The sequence below is a fragment of the Anomaloglossus baeobatrachus genome, unplaced genomic scaffold (genome assembly GCF_048569485.1).
Source record: "Anomaloglossus baeobatrachus isolate aAnoBae1 unplaced genomic scaffold, aAnoBae1.hap1 Scaffold_2545, whole genome shotgun sequence".
In the NCBI taxonomy this organism is placed as follows: Eukaryota; Metazoa; Chordata; class Amphibia; order Anura; family Aromobatidae; genus Anomaloglossus; species Anomaloglossus baeobatrachus.
In genome coordinates, this window is record NW_027442115.1 from 344 (window position 1) to 14,119 (window position 13,776).

General features: G+C 46.0%; 1 pseudogene; it reads right to left on the reverse strand.

The window, feature by feature from the left end:
- Nucleotides 1-2,505: 2,505 nt before the first annotated feature.
- On the reverse strand, nt 2,506-2,712 carry LOC142262961 (U2 spliceosomal RNA; annotated as a pseudogene).
- Nucleotides 2,713-13,776: the final 11,064 nt, after the last annotated feature.

A 13,776-nucleotide genomic window follows, 5' to 3' on the forward strand; every position in this document is an offset into this window, starting at 1 on the left:
TCGGTGTAAGAATGAATATCCGGGATGAGAGTTCAGCGAATGAGTTATAGAAATTGTTACAAAAAGGAGTGTGTACGGTTTATGCGTAAATTTTCAGAATGCGTACATGAAAATTATATGTATGTGAGAATGTCCCCCATGCTTTGTAAAAAGTTATTTATGAAAATGTAAATAAAATATATAAAAATGCCTAATTATTTATAATTTATGAGAAAGATATATATGTATGGAAGAATGTTATAAGGTGTCCAAGAACCATAAAGAAAAAGGGTGCATATATAATGTTAGAGGTCTAGAGTTCCACCAGGCTATATCACCCCTAAAGAAATAGAAAGAAGACCTTACTACCTGTGTACCCCAAAAAAAGCTATATTTCTTAGCCAGGATTATGGTGGAGATATGCACAAGTGAAATAAGAATATAAAGTAATACAATAAGATTATAAAACCAATATGTGTGCATTCATGCACCACCCGGTACGCTACCCTTGCCAAATTGCTCACTCTAGATCCCCACACGATCCATGAAGCCGTTCCCCCGGTCACACCGCCTGCTGCCGGTTCCCACTCATCCCTGGGGGAGTTAGGCGAGTGGTATCGAGAGCTACATGTCGGCACTGATGATACCCCCATACACCACAAGGAAGGGGTATACCGGGTGGTACAGGAGTATGAGCGGGTTTTTAGCAAGCACCCTCTAGATTTTGGGCAGATTAAAGGGGTTCAACACCACATCCCTACCGGTACACACTCCCCTATTAAAGAGAGATACAGGCCTATTCCCCCTGCACACTACCAATGCGCCAAAGACATGTTGAGGAACATGAAGGAGGCAGGGGTTATTAGGGACAGCTGTAGTCCCTGGGCCGCTCCGTTGGTGCTGGTTAAGAAGAAGGATGGCACCATGCGGATGTGTGTGGATTACCGGAAGATTAACCAGATAACGCATAAGGATGCTTACCCTCTGCCCCGCATCAAAGAGTCCCTGGCCTCGCTGAGAACCGCTAACTACTTCTCCACCCTTGACCTCACCAGCGGGTACTGGCAGGTGGCCGTGGCACCGGAAGACCGAGAGAAGACTGCCTATGGGACCGTTTTGCTGTACTTGGATGATGTGATTGTGTACTCACAGACGTATGAAGCCCACCTGGAGCACCTAGCCGAGGTGTTCGCGTCCCTTGCCAAGTATGGGATGAAGTTGAAGCCCTCAAAGTGTCATCTGCTGAAACCCAGAGTGCAGTACCTAGGACATGTGGTTGGTGCGGAAGGTGTCGCCCCCAACCCCGAGAAGATCACCGCCATCCAAGACTGGCCGAGACCGACCACAGTGAGGGAAGTGAGGCAGTTTCTGGGCCTGGTGGGATATTACCGTCGCTTCATTAAGGGGTACACAAAGATGGCTGCCCCCATGCAAGACCTCCTCGTAGGACAGACCAAGGGTGGTAGATCCCTAGTAGCCCCATTGGTGTGGGAAGAAAAGCATGAGGAATCCTTCCGCCAGCTGAGAACAGCCCTGACCGGAGAGGAAATCCTAGCGTACCCTGACTACAGCCGCCCATTCATCCTCTACACCGACGCCAGCAATGTGGGCTTGGGGGCTGTTCTATCCCAGGTCCAAGACAGAAGGGAAAAGGTAATAGCTTATGCTAGCCGAAAACTCTGACCGACTGAGAGGAACCCTGAGAACTACATCTCCTTCAAGCTTGAGCTCTTGGCACTGGTGTGGGCTATCACCGAGCGGTTCCGCCATTACCTGGCAGCAGCCAAGTTCACCGCGTACACAGACAATAACCTGCTGACCCATCTAGATACGGCCAAGCTGGGCGCGTTGGAGCAGCGGTGGGTGACCAGGTTAGCCAACTACGATTTCACCATCAAGTACCGGGCCGGCCGTACCAACGTCAATGCCAATGCACTCTCCCGGATGCCCCACCTGTCGGAAGAGGGGCCAGAGGATGATGACCTCGAAGAGATCGAGTTGCCTGCATTTCACCGGCCATTCACTGAGAAGGTGCACGTCTACCAACAACGGGGCCTCCCATATGATGACAAGTTGAAAAAGTTATTAAGTGATTATTGGCTGCAATGGGGCTTTCTGGCTGGTGCCAGCCTCTCTTCTTAGCACACAGGAACCACAATCCCTACACCATGCTTCAATGGATTCTCTCATCCCAGCCCAGTAAAACTACATATTTTACACAGTCATAAGTAGCCAAAAGGGATCTATTCTATTCAATTGCAAATGATCTAGATAAGACTGAGAATAAGATACTGCACGGGACATAGCAGAGTTGGTCAAGTTGAGTGGAGATGAGTTTGCTATTTGGCACAGCTTTTTGCATCAATAAAGCAAGTAAAAGGTGTGAAAGATAAAAAAAAGGGTGAAAGTGTGAAAAGTGAATTGGCCAAATTGAGGTGCATATAAAGTTTTTGCTTTCTTTCAATTCACTAATGGGGCTCATTTGAATCAGGTGAATTGAGTTCTGCTTTTGGAAACTGGGTTAAGAAGGGGTGCACCGGTCCTGGAGGTACTGCAATACCAGGTCAATGCGTGCAGTGGACAGAGCAAGATTTTTTCCATCTCCTTGTTCTAAAAATCCATTTAATATATGGTCCCCAGAGAGGGGACGTATCAGATATTAAACTGATAAGAACAGATTTAATTTTTTTTTTTTTCTGTTTATCAGTAGGACTTCAAAATAACAAAGGTGATCGCCTCCCGTTGCCTGGGAACCGTCCAGGCACAAGAGGGCTATGTGTCACCAGAAGGCGCACACACTTCCTCAAGGCCGGCAGACGTGCAATCCCAGGCACCTTCCAGTACCGACCAAGGTAGCGTCCTCCGAAACTACACTTGATCTTAGCCAAAAGGCCGAGAAGCTATAACCCAAATTGGTTACGGCCTTGAGTGGCACCCTGGCCTATACCGGACACATCTTAGGGAGAGGGAGACAAACCCACGCCTACAGAAGACATTTTGTCACCAAGCCAACCCTTGAAAAGGCTGTTTTGCAGAGCAAAAACAAGAAGAATGGTGCTTTTTGCAGCCGCCGCCCACTGCAATGAATCTGAATAACTCCTCCTTTTGGACACAAGCACCTCCCCTCCCCCTTGCAGTCTTTCCAATTCATGATACAAAAAGACGGACGGACAGGACAGGACAGGACAGGCTGCCTGACTTTCCGTCACTGCCACCCTTTGCCATCCTTGCCCGTAGAAAGCCCTTTCATCATCCCCAAACCCTAATCTTTTCCCTTCCCTTCCCAGATGCGTCTCACTCCCTTTCATTAGGAAGTGAGCGCAGCCTTTTCTCCGTTCTGCACATGCGCGACGTTAAACACAAATGCGCAGGTGTGACGCCCTAGCAGCAGTCGGACTGCTCGGCAGACACTTTGATGAAAAACAAAAAGGTTTTTTACGGGGGAGAATATTTGTGACGCCACCTGCGGTGTGCGGTAATAAGGAATACCGCCGCTGCTGTATGGGAGTGCCGGGGCTGATGGTGTTGGGGCAGCCTGGTGGTGATTCCCTCCGCAGGTAGGGGCCCCGGGACTCAGGGTAGGGAATAGGTAGGAACAGCCTATATTGATATAGGGCCGGCAGGACGCTGGGGGCCAGGGTACTCACTCAGGTGTGATGACGCATTCAGTGGACACAGACTCTGAGGTAAACAAAGTCTCTTGGTACTGCTGCACTCGGTGACTGCACGTGCGGTGGTCCCTTTCAGTGATTCTGTGGTGGACTGGAGCCTTCCTCCATACACTGTATACTGTGTGTGTCCCTGGCCCTGTTGGCTTGAAACCTTCGGGTCCCGTCCCTCTTTTTAATTGGGACCTGCTCTTAGCAGCTGGCACGTGGGATTTTCTGTGACTGCTCTGTGTGGGAAGTCCTATCCCTCCGCTGTGCTGACGCCGCTAATCTCTGAGCCGTCAAGTACAGGCCACTGTCTGCGACCCAGCCAGGCTCTCCTCAGGGAGCTCTTAATCCCCAGGTCCTCTCTCTTTTTCAGTTACTACCAACTGTCTAACTGACTCCTCCCACCAGCCTGTCTGACTCATAGGTGGGCGGTTCCTTTCCCAGCTGGAACCACGCCCCTGGTGTGCCTGACAAGTGTAGTGTTTGGGTGACTAGGATTTGTGCTGTTAGTACAGAATCACTGTTGCGGACCCCGGAACCAAGGAGGGTGGGCCCTGCACCAAGGATAGAGAATAGTGCAGTTCCCTGTGACACCCTGGATTAGTCCAGGGGCGTCACATTCCCCCTTGGTTAAACGTAGCTCGTCCCCGAGCTACAGTGCACCCAGAGTGTTTATTTTTATCTGCAAAAAGTGAACATTTTAATAAGAAAAACATATCTATCCATCCCACGCAGGGGAGGCACTTGAACCCAACGTTTCGCTTTCCCAGTCCTTCATCCCACCCCCAAAGTTCCAAAAGGAGGCAAGCCACCGTTCCTGTTGGTGGCCAGACCTGGGCCATATGTCTCCCAGGTCTCTCCTCCACCTGTGTCTTCTCCTGTAGGTGGGGATGCAGTCCGTGGCTATGAATGGGAAATAACCATTTACAATAGCACCAGTTCGTGCTGGCTACCACCAGTCCTGTAGCCAAAGGTCCATTTTCAATAAAACTTATCATTGGTCGTCAATCAGGTCATGAATCCAGGTAATTAAAATAAAATCAACATTCTTCTTATCAACACTCTATATCAACATGTCTTACATGACTATCTTTAGCATGGAAAATAGTAGAATTAAAAGCATGGAAAATACTAAACATTTTTAAATTTACTCTATATTTAGACTATTTACATTAGGGTAGAGTAGCCGGGTTCCGCTACCATTCCTCATCTCTGAACCTATGTGGGGGCTGACCAAAGTTCACACGGGTGGACCTTCTCAGCTCCTGGCTTCCCTCTAACCCTTGTACTGTGGTGTTTGCTACTACCTGTTCCCCACTACTGGTGCTAGGTGTTGTAGGTGGTAATCTACGTGTTCGTGGTGCTGGTATGGGTACTTCTCTAGGTGCAATGATTTCAGGCCTCCTTGGTTCTGGTTCTTCCGCGGGTTGCGGGAATGTGAGTACAGGCACAATCACTGCTCCATTGTACATAGGCCAATCTTCCGGGAAGTCACCTAGGATGGTGTGGATCACTCTCTTCTTTTTCTCAGTCACTTGAGGTTGGGGCTGTTCTTCCTTCTGGATGTTCAGGGGTTCAGGGCACTTTTTCAAGTGGTCATGGGAAATTACAGCTGTGGTTCTTCCTTGGTCCTTGCTGACAAGACAGGTCTTCTGGTTGTTGAAATTGGAAGGCTGGACCACATATGGCTCTCTTTCCCACTGGTCGTCCAGTTTATGCATCTTTCTTTTTCTTTTTAAGACCACTTCTCCTGGTGAAAATGGAGGGGCTTGGGCTTGCTTGTTAAAGCTTCTTTCTTGCTTTTCCCTACTTTGGTCCAGATTCTCCTCGACATACTCTTGAATTTGCCTGTATTGAGCTCTACGCTTGGTATCCCAATCTGCATTTGGGGAATAAACTTCAGGCATCTCAACTTCCATCTCCAGATCCACTGGCAGTTACTGAGGCCCGGTCCTGATCTGTCCAGGTCTCCGCCTCCAGCTCTGCGGCGCCTGATAACTGGCCGAGTAGTACAGACGCTTGCTGCCGGTCATTCATCCCAAACATATCCAGGAGTGTGCGGATTTTTCTTTTGAATCCTTGCAGAGTGTCAGGGGAACCATCATATTGTGGTAGCCAGGTAGCGCCTGGCACATACGGTAAAGTCATTGGCATTATCTGCGCGGTCGCTCGTGCGTCCATGTCACCTTGATCTTGAGGGGGAACTGCCGCTGCGCTCGCTTCACCCGGCGCCGACATCTTTCTATGCCCCCTTGGTTTTCAGCAGCAAGATGGCGGCAACTGAATTTTTTTTTTTTTTATTCACTTTGGGCTCAACAGTTTTGGAGAAGGTGCACGTCACCCAGGTTAGTGGGTCCAGTCCAATCCTGTTCGTGACGCCAAAAATCAATGTGTGACGCCCTAGCAGCAGTCGGACTGCTCGGCAGACACTTTGATGAAAAACAAAAAGGTTTTTTACAGGGGAGAATATTTGTGACGCCACCTGCGGTGTGCGGTAATAAGGAATACCGCCGCTGCTGTATGGGAGTGCCGGGGCTGATGGTGTTGGGGCAGCCTGGTGGTGATTCCCTCCGCAGGTAGGGGCCCCGGGACTCAGGGTAGGGAATAGGTAGGAACAGCCTATATTGATATAGGGCCGGCAGGACGCTGGGGGCCAGGGTACTCACTCAGGTGTGATGACGCATTCAGTGGACACAGACTCTGAGGTAAACAAAGTCTCTTGGTACTGCTGCACTCGGTGACTGCACGTGCGGTGGTCCCTTTCAGTGATTCTGTGGTGGACTGGAGCCTTCCTCCATACACTGTATACTGTGTGTGTCCCTGGCCCCGTTGGCTTGAAACCTTCGGGTCCCGTCCCTCTTTTTAATTGGGACCTGCTCTTAGCAGCTGGCACGTGGGATTTTCTGTGACTGCTCTGTGTGGGAAGTCCTATCCCTCCGCTGTGCTGACGCCGCTAATCTCTGAGCCGTCAAGTACAGGCCACTGTCTGCGACCCAGCCAGGCTCTCCTCAGGGAGCTCTTAATCCCCAGGTCCTCTCTCTTTTTCAGTTACTACCAACTGTCTAACTGACTCCTCCCACCAGCCTGTCTGACTCATAGGTGGGCGGTTCCTTTCCCAGCTGGAACCACGCCCCTGGTGTGCCTGACAAGTGTAGTGTTTGGGTGACTAGGATTTGTGCTGTTAGTACAGAATCACTGTTGCGGACCCCGGAACCAAGGAGGGTGGGCCCTGCACCAAGGATAGAGAATAGTGCAGTTCCCTGTGACACCCTGGATTAGTCCAGGAGCGTCACACAGGCGTGCGTTCCATTACCCTCACTGCATTCCACTCCCATACAGGAAGTGGGCGCAGCTATTACTACGGTCGCACATAAAAGAACCCACGGCCACCACTGCACATAGCTGACTCCACCACAGGACACCCACTTCTACACCAACGCAGGTAAGACAGGATCGGCACCTCTATGCTCCCGTTACAATCAGGCTCAGTCACCATGTGATAACGCTCTCAACTCTTTAGTTGCAGGCTCCCCTTGCTTCACCTCCACTGGCTGTGCTGCCATTTCCTCTCCCACCTGGAAGGTATACTTTATTCCACTATTTTCCTGTTTCTCTCTTCCCCCTTTTCCCATAACCTACTTTTATCTGCATTTGTGGGGTATCTATATGCTATTTACATCATAGTTTTATTCATTAATATGGAAGGGAAGAGTGCCCATGAGAGTGTTGAACTGCGGAGAGCAAGAGATTAAGCTGCTCCGATTTGCCACCATTGATAAGCTGTTCTCAGTAGATACACATGCTATCCAAACAGCAGCATCCACCATTGCTTCAGCCCACCCATTCAGTGACAGCTCACCAAGTCAGCCAGAGGAGTGGTGTAAGGAATTACACGTAGGCACTGACTCCACACCTTCACATCACAAGAAGGGGGTCTACAGGCTAGTGCAAGAATACGAGCAAGTCTTCAGCAAACATCCGCTAGACTTTTGAAGAATAAAAGGGGTCAAACACTACATCCCCACAAGTGCACACCCACCCATCAAAGATAGATATAAGCCAAAACTACCTGCACATTACCAGTGTACCAAGGACATGTTGAGCAACATGAAGGAGGCTGGGGTTATCCGTGACAGTTGTAGCCTCTGGGCAGCTCCGTTGGTCCTGTTAAAGAAGAAGGACAGCACCACTCCCCTGTATTGAGGAACAGCTAGCTGCATTGAGAACTGCAAATTATTTTTCTACCCTTGATCTCACTAGTCGCTATTGGCAAGTGTCCGTTGCTGAGGCAGACCGGGAGAAGACCGCCTTTGCCACCCCGATGGGTCTCTGCGAGTTCAAAAGCATGCCCTTCGAGCTGTGCAATTTGCCAGGAACCTTCCAGAGGCTGATGGAATGCTGCTTGGGACACCGAAACTTTGAAACGGTACTGCTATACCTTTATGATGTTATTGTTTATTCTAAAGCAAACAAGATTTTAGGGTGTATAAAAAGGGAGATTAGATCCGGTGAGCCCAACGTATTGTTACCCCTCTATAAATCACTTGTAAGGCCACATCTGGAATATGGGGTAAAGTCCTGAGCAGGTTGATAACCATTGGTTTGAGCATGGTAGGGTGTAGTGCGCATCTTCCTGCATCGGTAAAAGCTGCAGAAGTCCTTGAAGATTTCCGCTTCAAAGGCTGTGCCTTGATCTGTGAGGACTCTCTCTGAGTAGCCATGAGGTCTGCATAAGTGTGCTTGGAAGACCTTCGCTGCAGTATGGGCCATTAGATCTTTGACTTGTACCACAACCATAAATCTCGAGTAGTTGTCTACCATCGTAAGTGCATACGTGAGCTCGCCTCGATATTCTGCAACAAAACTCCCTTTTTCGATTTCAGTTTCAGCAAACACTACTCTTCCTGTAGAAAATATTTATCATTACCTAAGACAGTCATTCTAATGCATGACAATATTAAGGCAATTTAGTTAAAACTTGTTTTAACTCACCTTTAAGGGGATTGATGTATTTCATGGTCAATCCAGGTTTGTCAGTGATGGCACTGACATAATGTATGGCGTCTTTTTCGGGCGTTATCCTTTGCCTTTTCATTGTGAAAATCCAGTTGCCTATATCAAAGCAAATTCTACTACTTGTAAAGTATGCAGAAAATGAAATGTAGAACATATAACATCAACTGCTTAGGAACGCATCATAGGTTAGTACTTAAAAGGATATTGTCATGTTCTAGTCATAATGCAAGCTGGACATTTTTCATGTTACCCTGTAATCGCCGGCCTGTTCTAATGCTCACAAGCCAAGATATAGGCTCAGCTGCTAAGGCTTCCCTCTGCCTTCTGAATGAAACTTGAATATGTCTGGGTCACTGTGTATATAGCAGGTGCTCAGAAAAAATAAGAGTCAATTCAATAGAAATAGCTCTGGCACACTATAGTGATCAATAACGTAAGAAAAGAACTCTTGGAATGCTGAAAATTCTTTATTTGTGCAAAAGGATAATTCATCCAACGTTTCGACCTTGTTTTTAGGTCTTTATCAAGGATAAAGTTATCTAAGATCATAAAGGGTTACAAAACCATATAAACACGTAATTAGTACATAGTACAACATAACAGTACAATATATTGCTACTTGAGAGTACAATGGGTCAAATGACCATGATGCACATACAAAAAATTTTTCCAAAGCCATAGTGAAAACATTTGTACTGAGGAAAGAAAATTTCCACATGACCTATCTGGAGAAACATTCTGGATCAAACAACCAAAAATAGTCAAGCAGGTAAATACACACCTATATGGATAACAGGATGATATGTGTTCAATTGTATGGCGTCATTGCCATTAAGGTACAAATGGAAAACTTGCAATCCTATATAGTGAAGGAAATGAACACATATCATATCAAAGAACACAGGAACATGGGTGTGAGAAAAACCTCAATGTTTATACTTTGTTCTTTATAATGGTGTGAACATGTATATGTCTCAGTACCTTATGCACTTGAGAATTCTAGTGAGTAGATCATGAAAGCCTATTTCAGAACTGGAATCGGTAAATAATTGTAGGTGGAATCTAAATGAAAAGATGGTACAAGTGTTATCATGACACGTGGGCTATAACACAATGGACCGTGTGACAAAGAAGAAAGGAGAGAAAGAAGAGGAAGAAAATGCAACTACCTGTAACATTACGTGATAGTCACTGGTAAGTATCACTTGACAATTCAAGTGAAAAAGGATTCCTTTATTAAAGGGTTCTCAGTCGCCTCAGGATCATGAAATACTAGGGTAAATGATATGAGAATGGGTAAGAAGCACCACTAAAGGAAATATGAGATGCAGGACATATATCTATAAACCCCTGAACTACATGATAGAAATAAAAAGAAGAAAAAAGAAAAAAAAGAAGAAAGAAGAAGAACACATAGAATGCGGAAAGAGAATGGGTACAACTACCTGAGTTACTGCAGGGAGGCCCCTGGTTGGTATTGTGAGGGTTAGTGGAATTCCTTCACTGAAGGGTTCTCAGTTGCCTCAGGTTCGTGAAAAATGCTATAGACAAATAATGCCCGGAGAAAAGGGGTTCATATACAGCGAATAATGGTAATACAAGGTACATGTGTCACATGTAATAGTATATATATATATATTGTACTAAGCTCTACACCAGAAATAGAAAGTAGTCCCTCTGCCTTCTGTCTAGGTGCCCTGAGTTATGTCCAGCCGCTATGAGTAAGGAAGGAGGTGGGCGGGATGTTCCGGCCACTCATCTCCGCCCCTCCGCTGCTATTGGGCGGTCGCTCAGTGACGTCGCTGTGACGCCGCACGGACCGCCCCCTTAGAAAGGAGGCGGTTCGCCGGTCACAGCGACGTCGCCGGGCAGGTAAGTATGTGTGACGGGTCTGGTCGGTGTTGTGCAGCATGGGCAGCGATTTGCCCGTGTCGCGCAACAGATGGGGGCGGGTATCCACACTAGCGATATCGGGACCGATATCGCAGTGTGTAAAGTAGCCTTTAATAAACTGTGTAAAGGATTTTAAGTAAAAATCCACAATAAACCAGCGCTAGATGGGTTTTTATAATTTTATTAATAGACCACAAATAAAACATTTTTTGCTATCCTTGTTTCAAGACAGAGTATTTGATAATATACAATACACTAATTATTACTAAAACCAAGGACCACATAAAACAAGGACCACATAAAGTAAAAAATGAAAGTAATGAGAATAAAATTCTTTTGTATAACCAATTAACTTCGAGGTGATACAATATTCACATTGATTTAGTTTTACCAGTCTAATGTAATGCCCCGGCCGGTGGCATATATTTTGTTTGGTTAATAATTTAGACTTATACAATGAAAGATGTACTATACCACCCCTGGCTAACTTACAAGTTTTAAGTTGTACAATATAAGTTTGCGACGTTATATTCGCCCCCAGGGCCTGGGGGAATAAACCTCACAACAACTTGACCGCAAAAAACACCCCGGATTTCTCCGTTGATTAGGCTGGAACCGCTATGTACAGGATTGACCTGTTAGACTTCCAGAGCGGACGTTTTGAGGCCAGTGGCCGCGACTAGTGCTGGCTCTGGGGGAGATGTATGGTTACCGACATCCCTCTTTACAGAGCCTTTATAACACTTCACAAGGCCACAAACCAGCCGGTCCCGTATTCTCCCAAATGTACTTTCGAAATCAAGCAGTACGAAGCCACTGAAAGCACCAAGATGTTGGCTGCGGACAACAATAAGATCAGCGGTAACTACTCAGCCTCTCCAGCGGGCAGTCCAGACCGTATCCAGTGTCAGCTGACTGATTCCACACAGGAGGAAGTTGCTTGGCAGGTTAGCACCACACAAGGCTCCGATCCGCTTCCAAACGAGCAATGCAGAACCGCTGGAGGTACCAATGTATCCTGGTTGCAGACAAAGGAAATGTCAGCGGTAACCTCTCAACCTCTCCAGCAGGCAATCCGTACCGTGTCCAGTGGAAGCCGGTTGATTCCACACGAGGGAGAGATTACTTGGCAGGTTATCACCGCACAGGTGAGGTAGGCAAAAACAGAGTCCTGATCCGACGCGCGTTTCGGGGGCGTGTAACGGCCCCCTTCCTCAAGGATAACTCAGCTGTTGCCTAGAGCACTATTTATGCATATATTTAATTGGTTATAATTTGCATAAAATTAAACAATGTTTAAATTCAACCAACATTCAATGACCACTACATATATCAATTTGTGAAAGACCGTTCATAATAGCCATATAATATAATTATGTGCAAAGGTTTTTCTAAAGGTTTTTCTAAAAAGACCTATATATAGCCTTGCTTGTATCATCATATACTGGGAAGACAATGTGTATATATGCATATGCTTTTTTTCAACAATAAATTTAACAAAAGGACATCATAAAGGTGTAATATAAATTTGCTATAATATGAAAAGCCCCTTATATCTACATCAACCTTGGGCAAGTGAAGCACCAATTTTAATATATATTATGCATATATACACATATATCTCCATGACAATCGCTTTTTTTTTTTTTTTTTTTTTCCTTCTCTCCGTATTATTATCAGTACCTATTACTCCTCTACCTATAAAAATATAAATTAATTAAAAGGAAACAGTTCTATATCATTATTGAGTCCATATGGTTTCAAGGTGTTCAATTCAAAAATCCATTGGCTTTCTGCTCGTGACATTTTTTTAATGAAATCGCCACCTCTCCAATCCTTAGTTATTTTTTGTACGCCCCATACTTGGGATCCTTTAAAGGACCCTCCATGTTTTAACACATAATGTCTGGATAGGGGGTGCTTAGTACATTTATTTTTAACACTTCTAATGTGCTCACCCACCCTTTTCCATAGGGGTCTAATAGTTCTCTCAATGTATTTTTTCTGACAGGGACATTGAATTCAATATACTACTCCCTTTGATTGACATGTAATAAATTCTCTAATCATGACTTCTGACTGCCCCTGTAAGAAGGATTTCCGTGAAATATTTTTTGTATTCTTACATACTATACAGCTTTTGCATGGAAAAAAACCTTTCAGGTCAAATAATCCTCCCTTATTAGGTGCTGTAAGATTACGTATGGTGGGTGCCACTAAATTGCCAATATTGTTTGCCTTCCTATATATGAATATAACGTCGCAAACTTGTACATAAATATTGTACAACTTAAAACTTGTAAGTTAGCCAGGGGTGGTATAGTACATCTTTCATTGTATAAGTCTAAATTATTAACCAAACAAAATATATGCCACCGGCCGGGGCATTACATTAGACTGGTAAAACTAAATCAATGTGAATATTGTATCACCTCGAAGTTAATTGGTTATACAAAAGAATTTTATTCTCATTACTTTCATTTTTTATTTTATGTGGTCCTTGTTTTATGTGGTCCTTGGTTTTAGTAATAATCAGTGTATTGTATATTATCAAATACTCTGTCTTGAAACAAGGATAGCAAAAAATTTTTTATTTGTGGTCTATTAATAAAATTATAAAAACCCATCTAGCGCTGGTTTATTGTGGATTTTTACTTAAAATCCTTTACACAGTTTATTAAAGGCTACTTTACACACTGCGATATCGGTACCGATATCGCTAGTGTGGATACCCGCCCCCATCTGTTGCGCGACACGGGCAAATCGCTGCCCATGCTGCACAACACCGACCAGACCCGTCACACATACTTACCTGCCCGGCGACGTCGCTGTGACCGGCGAACCGCCTCCTTTCTAAGGGGGCGGTCCGTGCGGCGTCACAGCGACGTCACTGAGCGACCGCCCAATAGCAGCGGAGGGGCGGAGATGAGTGGCCGGAACATCCCGCCCACCTCCTTCCTTCCTCATAGCGGCTGGGAGGCAGGTAAGGAGAGGTTCCTCGTTTCTGCGGTGTCACACGGAGCGATGTGTGCTGCCGCAGGAGCGACGAACTACATCGTTACTGCTGCAGTAACGATAATCGAGAATGGAGACCCATGTCACCGATGAGCGATTTTGCACGTTTTTGCAGCGATGCAAAATCGCTCATCGGTGTCACACGCAGCAACATCGCTAATGCGGCCGGATGTGCGTCACAAATTCCGTGACCCCAACGACTCCGCATTAGCGATGT